A 12,791-nucleotide genomic window follows, 5' to 3' on the forward strand; every position below is an offset into this window, starting at 1 on the left:
GATCGCCGTGATGGCGTCCCTGTCGTCGAACCCTTCGACCTTGTGAGACTCCTCGGTGAACCGAGCGACGTATTGTCTCAACGTCTCGTCTCTTCCTTGTCGGATAGAGAGGAGGTGGGTCTTCGGCTTCTTTTGCGCCACGAGGGTGGCGAATCGGGCGAGGAAAGCCTCTCGCAAGGCCCGGAAAGACGGGATGCTTCCCGGCCTCAAGCTTCGGAACCATTCAAACCCCGAGCCTGTGAGGGTCAGGCTGAAGGCTTGGCAGAGGGTGGCGTCCGCCAGCCCTTGCATAGACATCCACGTCTCATAGTGTTGGACGTGGAAGTGGGGGTCCGTACGTCCATCGTAGGGGGGAATGGACGGTAACTTGAAGTTCCCCACGCATGGTTGCGCGAGGATTTGCGCGGCGAAGGGAGAGTATGATTCCTCGATCCCTCCGTACGGCCTTTGCCTCCCCGACTCCCTCATTTCGATGATTTGATTCTGGAGGCTTTGAATCATCGTGACCATGTCGAGCCCGTTAGCGGGGCCGACCGTCGGGGCCACGGGAGTCACCGGTTGGCGTTCGTTGGACGCTTGGTACGGTCCACGACATTGGCCTGCGGCCGGCCGAGAGTTGCGGCGGGGAGCGCGTCCCTTCGAGAGTTTAGCCTTTGGCGGAGATCCTCCCCTCGGGAGTTTCTCTGCGCCGTCAAGCGCTCTCTAAGGTCCACACTCGGTGCGGGGCGAGGTGAGGTTGCCCTTGGTCGGACCGTCCGGCGGGCGCTTCGGCTGTCGGCCCCATCATCTACCAGAGTCGCTATCTCCTCGGCGAGGGGCCGTGTCCGGCCGCCTCTTGAAACCGAGGGGGCGAGTCCCCGGGAATGTGACCGTGCCTGCTGCCGCGCTAGGTGCGACGGCCCGGCCAAAGCGTCGTTGGGCCTCTCGGGCCGCGAAGGGGCGAGGCTAGGCGTTGCCTCGTTGGTCCTCGACTCCCCCACATATTCGGAGTCGGAGTAGTCTTTGGCGGACCTATCTTCGATGTCATAGCCGAGGAGATTATCTATGAGCGTACCGTCGACGCCGGGACGGTCAAGAAGCTCCGCAAGCCGCCGGGCCGTGTCCTCTCGGAGCTCGGCCTCGGGGTCGTTCATCGGGTCTTGGGGCTGGCTCTCGCTATCGCGAGGTTGCCCTTCAAGACGATGTGCGAGGCGTCGAAGACCGTACCTCGAGCCTGTGGCTCGGGTTCCCGTGGAGATGGCGGGAATGTGACTCATCTCTCGAGAGTCGTAAGAACAAAAGGGAAAAGACTGGTAGAGGGAATGCGTTGCCAAGGTCGAGAGATCCCCCCTCCTTCTAGCGCCAAAATGTTGTCGCAGTTTTTCGGACAACGATTTAGGAGTCGCAGACGGTTAGACCCAAGCCCGACACGCTCGAGTCGAGACGAGACCGCTTGGTCCGGCCTTGGGTCTAACCGTCTGCGACTCCTAAATCGTTGTCCGAAAAACTGCGACAACAGCTGCCTTGATGGCGCGGCGCGCTGCTTGCTGCGCGGCTGGCCGGCGCAGCTTGCTGTGCGCGCGGCGAATGGCTCGTCTTGCCGGACTCTTGCGGGCCTTTAGGGGTCTTCAAATACCATTCTTGCCATGCGAAATATGAAGGTTTCTACTCGACGAGAGTGGCTCGACTCGAGGAACGACTCGAGGCTCGACTAGAGGAGAACGACTCGAGGCTCGACTCGAGGAACAACTCAAGGCTCGACTCGAGGAGCGACCCGAGGCTCGACTCGAGGAATGACTCGAGGCTCGACTCGAGGAGAACGACTCGAGGCTTGACTCGAGGAATGACTCAAGGCTCGACTCGAGGAACGACTCGAGGCTCGACTCGAGGAGAACGACTCGAGGCTCCACTCGAGGAATGTGAGGATTTGGCATGAGGAAATAACAACTAGAAGGGTAAAGTGGTAATTTTATAAATCCCGACTAGCTAATGATATTCATGAAGGGTAAACATAGATAATATTCAGTGGATCCACTCATCGCAAATTAGTTGAATTCTTGAATAGAAAATAAATTCATTTGGACCGAGAGATTCTCAGTGGCAACTCTTTAGTGAAGTCAGTTGACATTTAGCTAAACTTGGAAAAGGTTTGTGAAATTTTGAGTCCAAGTATTTTACCTCAAGCTTTGTTCATTTGGATCCATGAGGTCACTGTCACAAATCATATTGAGTAGGAACAGTTAAACTAGAACGAGACAAGTTTTATGAAAATTGCGTAAAAGGTATTTTTGTCGTTTAGGACATAGGACAAAATGAATGTCAATAAATTTTATTGCATTGTCATGTGATGACATATAATCACTCGGCCATGACAATTTAATTGGGCCTTGAGGATTAATTTCATTTCATGAAATTTTACTTAAAAAATTCTTAATGGGCCTTTTCTTATGTTGTCATGAACAAATGAAGAAATTTCTAGAAGCTCCTTCTAGAAGAGGTGGTCGTCCAACATGACAAGAGAGAGACCAATTTTTGTGCATTAATGTAACAAGATACTTGCCAAAAGAAAAAGAGGAAACAAATTTCCTCTAAGGGGAAATGAAGTGGGCGGCATACACATGTCAAGGAGAAGCAAAATAAAAGTGGAAACAAATCCAAGGACTTGCTTGGATTGGTTTTTGCCGTCTGACTATATTGGGAGAAGAGCAAATTTTGCTAATGAATATGTGATATTCTATAGAAGAGAAAACTACCTTGTTGAAGGTAATCCCTCCCCTATAAATAGAGGCCTCATTCTCGTTGTTTATTCATTCCAAAGTTTTAGAGATTGAGAGCTTCTCTCTACGGACTTGGCCGCCCCTCTCTCTTTATATCTCTAGTTTGCTTTCGTTTTTGCTTTGGCACCTAGGTCCACATTTGATCTAGTGTTTTAGCTCTTCGAATTTGACACTTGTTCTTGAGTCGTCGTGTTTAAAAGTGCCCACACACTAATTCATTCCTTTCTCGAGTGATTATTGTGATAGAAACTTTCGTGGTTGCTCGAGTTCCCGAGGAAAGAAGAGAGACGTGCTACGAGGGGAGACGAACATTTCAGCCATCCTAAGGCCTTCTCAGCGTTCAAGTTTCTCAAAGGTTAATAAACATATAATGCTCATTTATAGTTTTAATTGGTATGTACTTGCTCTTTTTCTAGGTTAGTAAAAACGTTTTACTTGTTTTAAAGAAAATTTTTAAATTCCGCCACTTGCTCGAAGTGTTAAATCTTTTCTTAACCCTAGATCGATTCCAACAGATCCCAATGACTAGCTACAAAAATTTGAAAGTCTTGCCATGCACGCGTGCACGAGAGATATTATTTGTAGTTAACTTTAAGAACATGCATTGGTTCACCTTTCGGGTAGACCTAGAATAGTGGACCATTATCGTCTAGGATTGTCAGAATGATCTCGTCCAGATGAAAGAATATTAAGACGATTTCACTACTATGATGGAAGTTAGTAAAATTTGAAGTTTTACGAAATCTTGTTAACCCGTTGTTGTTACTTACTTATATTAATTCAATAATGTAGAATTAGGTTCCAGCTATACCCGCAGTTATGAAAGCGTCAAGATTGTTCAACGAGGATCATAGGGTAGGACGAGAGCTAGTTGGCGGCCAACTTTGACTTCCACCATTCATATGCCTAATCGACCAAAAATGTGCCACATCGTATAGTCGGGTAAGCAATTTGTATACTTTAGTTTTTAGCGTCTTTTTTTACATTTTTTTGTTTTTGTTTTTCGATGGTGATTGTGGGATGTTCGGAGTCACGTATGTGGAGCACATCCTTGTCGGCTTGGGGTTTGATACACTTCACAATGGCAACATAAGAATGTTCCATAAGAAATAGTCCACCTACTTATTTTATCAGGAGGAGATGTCATGTGTGTTATCTTGTTAGGATTTTGTTGTTTTAAAAATGTTTTGGATATGACATATCAAAAAATAGAACTTGTTATTTTGGAAATGTGTTTTTTGTTGTTTTGAAAATGTTTTGGATATGATATATCGACAAAAAAAACAAAGTTCTAAACATTATAATAAAAAGAAAATACAAAGTTCTAAACATTAAAAAAAAAATTAAAGTTCTAAACATCAAATAAGAACTAAATCAAAGTTGTAAACATAAAAAAAGAGGAAAAAAAAAAGTTCTCATTCCCTCCAAATGCAAGTCATCCTATTATGGCCTACACCACCACATTTACCACATTTTCGGGGAATAACAATTTTTTCGCGTTGAGAGTGGTATCGATTGACATTTTGCCTTCCTTGTTTACTTTTTTTTCGGTCTAGCTGTTGTCGGTCGTTTTCGGAAAACCCGAGACACCCAGAAGACGCGGCGTTCAAAGGGCCGATGGTCAGGCCGGAGGTCCTGAAGAGCGGCAAGCCTTCAAGCCCTTGCCCAAACTATTGACTCCTTGAGTCGAGCCTAGCCCCTCGAGTCGAGACTTGAGTCGGCTCCTCGAGTCGAGCCTCGCCCCTCGAGTTGAGACTTATTCAGTCTTCTCGAGTCGAGCCTCGCTCCTCGAGTCGAACCTTGAGTCAGTCTCCTCGAGTCGAGCCTCGCTCCTCGAGTCGAGCCTCTACTCGGATTCTACCCGTCAAATAGCTACATTCATGTCACAAACCCAACATGCAAAGCCCACAATAGCTCAACGGGCCCGGAAACAAGACGATCGCCAAAAGCCCGCAAAGACAAGGCCCAGCGCGCACCGCGCCCGGAAGGGCCGCGCCGCGCATTGGGCAGCGCAGCCCGCGCGCCACGAGTCGCGCACCGCTCCCGGACAAGGCCGCCGCCGCGGGTCGCACACCGCGCATGGTGCGCCGCTGCCTCTTGTGCGCCTCCACTTGAATAGGTGCGCGCCCCCAGTCCCACATGGGCGACGAAGGACCCTCTTGGGGTCCCCAAAAACCTATATAAACCCCCTCTCACTGAGGGGGAAGCCATCCATTAATCTCCTATCGATACGCTCGATTTCTCACTCGCCTCTGCTTCTCTTGATGCCATTTTTGGCCTGCAGCATTCTTATCAGTCTATCTCGTTCTCAGAGGTTCCGAAGCACTCACGGGAACTTCCCGGACGTCGCTCGCTCTGACCGAATGCCCCCCGGTGCTCAAGCACGCCCCTAGGGTTCTCGACTAGAGTTCCCCTCGCGCGTCTAATACGCTAGACGCGCACGCGATCTCTGAGGTTCTGAGATGCCGTCGAGGATTCCTCGTGCCTCGTCTCCTTCGTCGAGTAAGCTTCTCCACCAAGGTTCTACGCCTCATACTGCGTCTAACACGCCTGAACTACGTTTTGACCTGATCCCACGCACGGGTACGTAGGCAGCCGACATCCAAGGCACGGTCACTCCTCCTCCTCACCCCCTACCTCTCCTGAGAGGCGGGTTGATCGGAGAAAACCTAGCTCAAGACTTTTGAGTTCACACTCTTGGCCCGGGTGCGATCACTTGGTCCGGCCTTGGATCGAACCGCCCGAGGTTTTCAATAGTTGTTCATTTTCGTGCGACAATATTTTGGCGCTAGAAGGAGGGGACTTCTTGACCTGTTCAGCCCGAAATCCCTTCTGTTCATCTTCTTCTTTTCTTCTACAAACTCAACTTTCTCGAACTTGAGAAAAGATGAGTAGTCAACCACCCGTATGTTCTAAGGGCGTTAACAACCCCGATAACGTCACTGGGAACAAGAAGTACTTCTTGCGCTCCCGAGCGCATGGTGACGAAGAGTCGCTCCACGAAGAGAGCTCGACCCGCTCACCATCTCCATCTCCTGATAGCAGGGACAACCGCATCATGGAGTTGGAGGACAGTATCCGCCGACTAAAGGCGAGGAACGCAAGGTACCACAGCCGACTGGCTGCGAAGCAGCCTGTGCGTGACACGGTAATCCCCAACGGGGATCCTAAGAACCTCAATGAGGAAAGCCGCGACCGCGACCCTGATTACGAGGGTACTGGTGAGTCGGAGGATATTGTTGTCGGTCGTTTTCGGAAAACCCGAGACGCCAAGAAGGCACGTCGCTCAAAGGGCCGATGGTCAGGCCGGAGGTCCTGAAGAGCGGCAAATCTTCAAGCCCTCGCCCAAACTCCTAACTCCTCGAGTCGAGCCTTGAGTCAATCTCCTCGAGTCGAGCCTTGAATGGTTCCTCGAGTCGAGCCTTAATTGTTCCTCGAGTCGAGCCTCGAGTCATTTTCGAGTCGAGCCTCGAGTCATCCTCGAGTCACTCCTCGAATCAAGTCGCTAGTCGCTCTCGCCGGGCCGAGCCTTGCTCCTCGAATCGAGTCACTCTCATCAAGTAGAAAGCTTCATATTTCACGTGAGAAGAATGACATTCGAAGGCCCGCAAGAACCCGGCCAAGACGAGCCGTCCATCACGCACACAGCGCGCTATGCCGGCTGGCCGTGCAGCAGACGGCGCGCCGCGCCTGGTGACCCTCGCGCCGCGCCCGGTGACACGCGCGCCGCGCCCCTTGCGCCGCGCGCCGCGCGTTGTGCGCCGCCCTTTGTGCGCCGCGCGCGCCGTGCGCCTCCACTTGATGGCATGCGCGATCCTAGTCCCACATGGACGAAAAAGGGACCTTCTAAGGCTCCCAAACACCTATAAATACCCTCTCTCATTGAGGGGAAAGATCATCCCAAAATATCCAATAATTCTCTTCATCTCTTATCGACACGCTCGATTTCTCTGCTTCTCTGGATGCCACATTTGGCCTGAAGCAGGTTCTCTTCTCTCTCCCTCGTTCTCAAAGGTCCCGAAGCACTCACGGGAACTTCCCAGACGTCGCTCCCTTTGACCGAACGTTCTCCGGTGCTCAAGCACACCCCTAGGGTTCTCAACTAGAGCTACCCTTGCGCGTCTAACACGCTAGACGCGTACGCGATCTCCGAAGTTCTGAGACGCTGCCGAGGACCCCTCGCGCCCCGTTTCCTTCGTCGAGCACGCCTCTCCACCAAGGCTCCGCGCCTCATACTGCGTCCTACACGCTTGAACTACGCTCTGACCTGATCCCACGCACGGGTACGTAGGCAGCCGACAACCAAGGCACGGTCACTCATCCTCCTCACCCCCTACCTCTCCCGAGAGGCGGGTTGATTGGAGAGAACCCTAGCTCGAGACTATCGAGTTCACACTCTTGGCCCGGGTGCGATCACTTGGTCCGGCCTTGGATCGAACCGCCCGAGGTTTTAAATAGTTGTTCATTTTCGTGCGACAACATTTTGGCGCTAGAAGGAGGGGACTTCCCGACCTATTCAGCCCGAAATCCCTTCTATTCATCTTCTTCTTTTCTTCTGCGAACTCAACCTTCTCGAACTTGAGAAACGATGAGTAGCCAACCACCCGTACGTTCTGAGGGCGCAAACAACCCCGAAAACGTCGCTAAGACCAAGAAATACTTCTTGCGCTCCCGAGCGCATGGTGACGAAGAGTCGCTCCACGAAGAGAGCTCGACCCGCTCACCATCTCCATCTCCTGATAGCAGGGACAACCGCATCGTGGAGTTAGAGGAGAGTATCCGCCGACTGAAGGCGAAGAACGCAAGGTACCACAGCCGACTGGCTGTGAAGCAACCTATGCGTGACACGACGATCCCCAACAGGGATCCTGAGAACCTCAACGAGGAAAGCCGCGACCCTGATTATGAGGATACTGGTGACTCGGAGGATGTCGAGACTTCTCTCACAAAGGACGGGGGACTCCCCGCCGTGTTTGAAGCCGGTCCGTCGAATCCCTTACCCCGAACAGGCGATGCGCCGGTAACTTCTCAAGAGGGGAATTCCCGACGTTCGGCCCTCGACCGACTAGGTTCGAGGGAGAATGTTGCGGAAAGTCAGGGCGCGCGGAGAGCGCACCGCCGCAAGCAGAGCCGGCGCCTCTGTACGGCCAGCCCTGATCTTAGGGACCACCTCACTGCTCAACGCATTGGGCGTGGCAATGATCTGAGAGAGCGACTAAGCTCTAGACCCAATATCCCGCTGGCAGCCCCAACTAACGGGAACCGCCGCGCAGGACAGGGGTCTAATGAGAGGCTGCAGGTGACTCCTCCCGATCAAGGGGTTACTCCAACGACCGGTCTCGATGTGGTCACTATGATCCACAACCTTCGAAATGAGGTACGAGATCTCCGATAATACGGAATAGGTGGAAGCGCCTATGGGGTCGTTGAGGAGAACTCATCACCTTTCACTACTCAGATACTGGCTGAGGTTTGTACGGGGAATTTCAAGCTCCCGAACCTCGCTCCCTATGATGGGAAAGCAGATCCTGCTTACCACATCCAGCACTATGAAACCTGGATGACGATGCAGGGTGTTTTTCCTGGTGCCATGTGCCAAGCCTTTAGTTTGACCCTCGCCGGACCCGGCTTTGAGTGGTTCAAAAACTTAAGACCAGGAAGCATCCACTCGTTCAAAGACCTGAAGGACATGTTCCTGGCACGGTTCGCTACGTCTATGGTCCAAAAGAAGACCAAGATGTACCTGTGGTCAATCAGGCAAGAGAGTGGCGAGTCTCTTAGATGATACCTCGCCCGATTCACTGAAGAGTCAAACAAGGTCGACCGCTTTGACGACAGTGACGCAATTGCCGCCATCATAGAAGGCTTGCGCACGAGTGATTTCCTCAAGTCTGTCGTCGGCCGTGTCCCTTCCACCATGGCCGAGTTAATGACTCGAGCTAAGACCTTCATGGGAGTCGAAGACTACCTCGACGGCCGCAAGAGCACTAATCAAAGCTCTCGCCGCCGAGAAGAACCTAGCCGCGAGCAGAACGAACCTCGTAAGAGGCGAAACAAGGGGAACCAGGTTTCTAGCAACCAACCCCCTATACCTCAGAAACCGCGACTTGCGGAAAACTTCAAAGGGTACTCGTCGTTCACGCCGCTGAACACGGCGCCAGAAAGGATCTTGGCTCTGGCACGTGACAAGTTCACCCCCCCGGCTCCAATGAAGAAGGACCCCGCAACTCGTGATCGGTCCAGGTATTGTGAGTTCCATCGGGAATATGGTCATTTGACCTCGGAATGCTACAACCTCAAAAGGCAAATCGAGGCTCTGATCCAACGGGGCGAGCTGAAGGAGTTCGTGTTGCGCATGATTGGCGCTGCGGGCCCCACCGCGAACAGACAGCAGTCTGGTCAAGGAGGAGGAGCAGCCGCCTCTGCCAACCAAACCCCGGCTACTACCAACGCCAACCCACAATTGCACGTGGTAACCACCATACTGGGAGGTCCACAAGATGGGGATTCGGCCCGTCAACGGAAGAAATTCCTTAGGGCCGTGTCTCAGGAAGACGCTGCTATGCACGTCAACTTCACATATGAAGAACCTCCGTCCGTGCCTCACGAGACGATGTATTTCACCAATGAAGAGGCCAAGCGAGTTGTGCATCCGCACAATGACGCGATCGTGCTCAAAGCCCAAGTGGCCAATAACTTGGTGAAAAGGGTTCTCATCGATAACGGTAGCGCTGCCGACATAATTTTCAAGTCCACCCTAGAGAGCATGAAGCTCGGGGGGCTGCGCCCGACTCCGACCCAAACGCCATTGTTTGGGTTCACTGGGGAAAAGGTTATGACCGAGGGCATCATCGACCTGCCGGTCACCTTTGGGACCCCTGGAGGAATCGAAGCCGTTCACATGGTCCCATTCCTAGTGGTCGATCAAGAGTCGCCCTACAACTTAATCATCGGGCGACCCACGTTGAACCGGCTAAGGGCAATCACTTCCACGTATCACCTACTGGTGAAGTTCCCCACCGAAGGGGGAATTGGCGTCATGGCTGGAGACCAATCCCAAGCCAGAATATGCTACGTGCAAGGAGTTGATGGCAAGTCCGCGGGAAAAGCGGTCAACACAATCTTCCAACTGGAAAACGATTACCCATGCAACCTAAGGGATGCAAGGAAGTTCGGAGAGCTTGACCCCCGTGATGAAATCGAAAGACTTAAAGTGGAAACCTCCGATGATCTTGTGCCAATCGTCCTGGACGAGTCGAAGCCTGATCAAGTTGTAAAAATCGGCACCCGACTCAGCTTACCGCCTTCCTTAGGGAGTTCAAGGATATTTTTGCATGGACTCATGCGGACATGCCCGGAATCGATCCCGAGGTAATAGTGCACCGACTGAACGATGACCCAAAGGTCGCCGAAAAAGTGCAGGCTAGACGAACGTTCAACCCAGAACGATACCTGGCCATAAATGAAGAGGTCGAGAAACTCCTCACCGCAAACTTCATTCGAGAGGCTAAGTACCCCAAGTGGGTCGCCAACGTGGTAATGGTAAAAAAGCCCAACGGGAAGTGGCGAATTTGTATAGACTACAAAGATCTTAACAAAGCCTGCCCTAAGGATTGCTTTCCACTCCCGCGCATCGAACAACTGGTGGACGCCACGGCCGGCCATGAACTCCTAAGCTTCATGGACGCCTATTCAGGCTACAACCAAATTCGAATGCACGAGCTCGATCAAATTAAGACAACCTTTGTCACTGATCGAGGTCTCTACTGTTACAAGGTCATGCCTTTCGGCCTTAAGAACGCGGGAGCAACCTACCAACGCTTCGTAAATCGGATCTTCGCCGATCAAATCGGCAAGACGATGGAAGTATACGTGGACGACATGCTCGTTAAAAGCCTACTGGCAACTAACCACGTACGCAACCTTAGGGAGATGTTCACAATCCTCCGCCGATATAAAATGAAGCTCAACCCCAACAAATGCGTGTTTGGGGTTGAATCCGGAAAGTTCCTCGGTTATATCGTCAGCCGACGAGGCATAGAAGCGAACCCGGAAAAAATCAAGGCACTCCTTGAAATGAAGTCGCCAAGACGAGTCAAAGAAGTGCAAAGCCTGACCGGTCGGATTGCCGCTCTGACACGCATCGTGTCTAAAGCCACCGACAAGTGTCAACCGTTCTTCAAAGCTCTGAAGAAGACGGACGGCTTTGAGTGGACGGACGAATGCGAAAGTGCCTTCCAAGAAATGAAGGCTTACTTTGGGTCCCCACCATTCCTCTCTAAACCGAAAGAGGGCGAGACACTGTACGTGTATCTCGCCGTCTCTGAAAGAGCTGTAAGCGCCGTCCTTGTCCGCGAGGAGAACAAGGTCCAATGGCCAATCTACTACGTAAGCAAAGCCTTACTCGACGCGGAAACACGCTATACCGAGATTGAGAAACTTTCTCTGGCTCTCGTAACGGAAGCTAAGAAGCTACGACCGTACTTCCAAGCTCACCCAATTGCGGTGCGAACTGAGCATCCAATCGGTAAAGCTCTTCAAAAGGGAACGTCGACTCGCATGGCGATCTGGTCCCAAGAATTGAGCGAGTACGGGATTGAGTTCCACCCAAGAACGGCTATAAAGCGGCAGGCCTTAGCCGACTTCGTGGCAGAATTCTCCTACGCTCCCGATAAGGGAAGAGCGGAAACTGGCTTAAACGATAACGAGCTAACTCGGAAAAGGAAGGTAGACCCAACGGGTCCCATCTGGGAGTTATACGTAGACGGAGCATCTAATGCTCGGGGGGCTGGCGCCGGAATAATCCTGATTAACCCCGATGGGGAAAAGCTGCGATATGCCCTTCACTACGGCTTCCAAGCCTCCAACAATGAAGCTGAATACGAAGCGCTCATTGTAGGGATAGAGCTAGCACAGAAGCTCGGCTCCCATAACCTGCGAATACACTGCGACTCGCAGTTGATCGTAAACCAGGTTAAGGGAGATTACATCGCCAAGGAGCCCAACATGGTCGCGTACCTGGCTAAGACGAATTCCAAACTCGATGCCTTTTCTTGGTTCGAGATTCACCAAATCCCGAGAGAACAAAATTCGGAGGCGGACGCGCTTGCTCGCCTCGGATCTGGCATCGACGAAGACGGATTGGGGACCGTGCCCATTGAATCTCTCCCACGACCATCCGTCTCCCGAGACGAAGTCGGGACCATAGAAGTGTTGGAATCGATCTAGGGTTTAAGAAAAAGTTTAACGCTTCGTTAAGCGGCGGAATTTTAAAAATTTTCTTTTTAAGTAAAACTAGTTTTTACTAACCTAGACAAGAGCATGTGCATGTAAATAAAAACTAATATGAGCTATAAAAGTTACTAACCTTTCTTGAAGCTTGAACCTTGTAGAAGCTTTTGGAAAGTCGCAACGCTCGTCTCCCCTCGCAGCACGTCTCTCTTTCTTTCCTCGGCACCTCGAGCAACCACGAAAGTTTCTATCACTAAATCACTCGAAAAGAAGGAATCAGTGAGTGGGCACTTTTAAACACTACGACTTGAGAACGAGTCTCGAAGTCGCAGAGCTAAACACTAGGTCGAGTGAGGACCTAGGTGCCAAGACAAGAAAAATCGAAAATATAAACTAGAAAGAGAGAGAGGAAGGGGCGGCCAAGTCTAGAGAGAGAAGCTCTCAATCTCTAAAACTTTGCATGAATGAAAAGTGTGGAATGAGGCTCCTATTTATAGGAGAGGTCTCACCTTCAATAAGGTAGTTTCCTCTTCTATAGAATATCACATATTCATGAGCCAATTTCCCTTTTCCTTCAAAGAGTCACACGGCCAAGACTAAGCAAGTAAGTCCTTGGATTTGTTTCCTCTTTTATTTGCTTCTCTCTTGATCCTTTTGGGCGCCTACCATGCTTTCCCCTTAGGGGAAATTTGTTTCCTCTTTTTCTTTTGGCAAGTATCTTAATACATTTATGCACAAAATAAACTCTCTTTCCACTTGGGTAATATGGGCGCCTACACCATCTAGAAAGGGCTTCTAGAAGCT

The sequence above is a fragment of the Urtica dioica genome, chromosome 12, assembly GCF_054948205.1.
Source record: "Urtica dioica subsp. dioica isolate 48M chromosome 12, U.dioica_male_clone48M_v1_H2, whole genome shotgun sequence".
In the NCBI taxonomy this organism is placed as follows: Eukaryota; Viridiplantae; Streptophyta; class Magnoliopsida; order Rosales; family Urticaceae; genus Urtica; species Urtica dioica.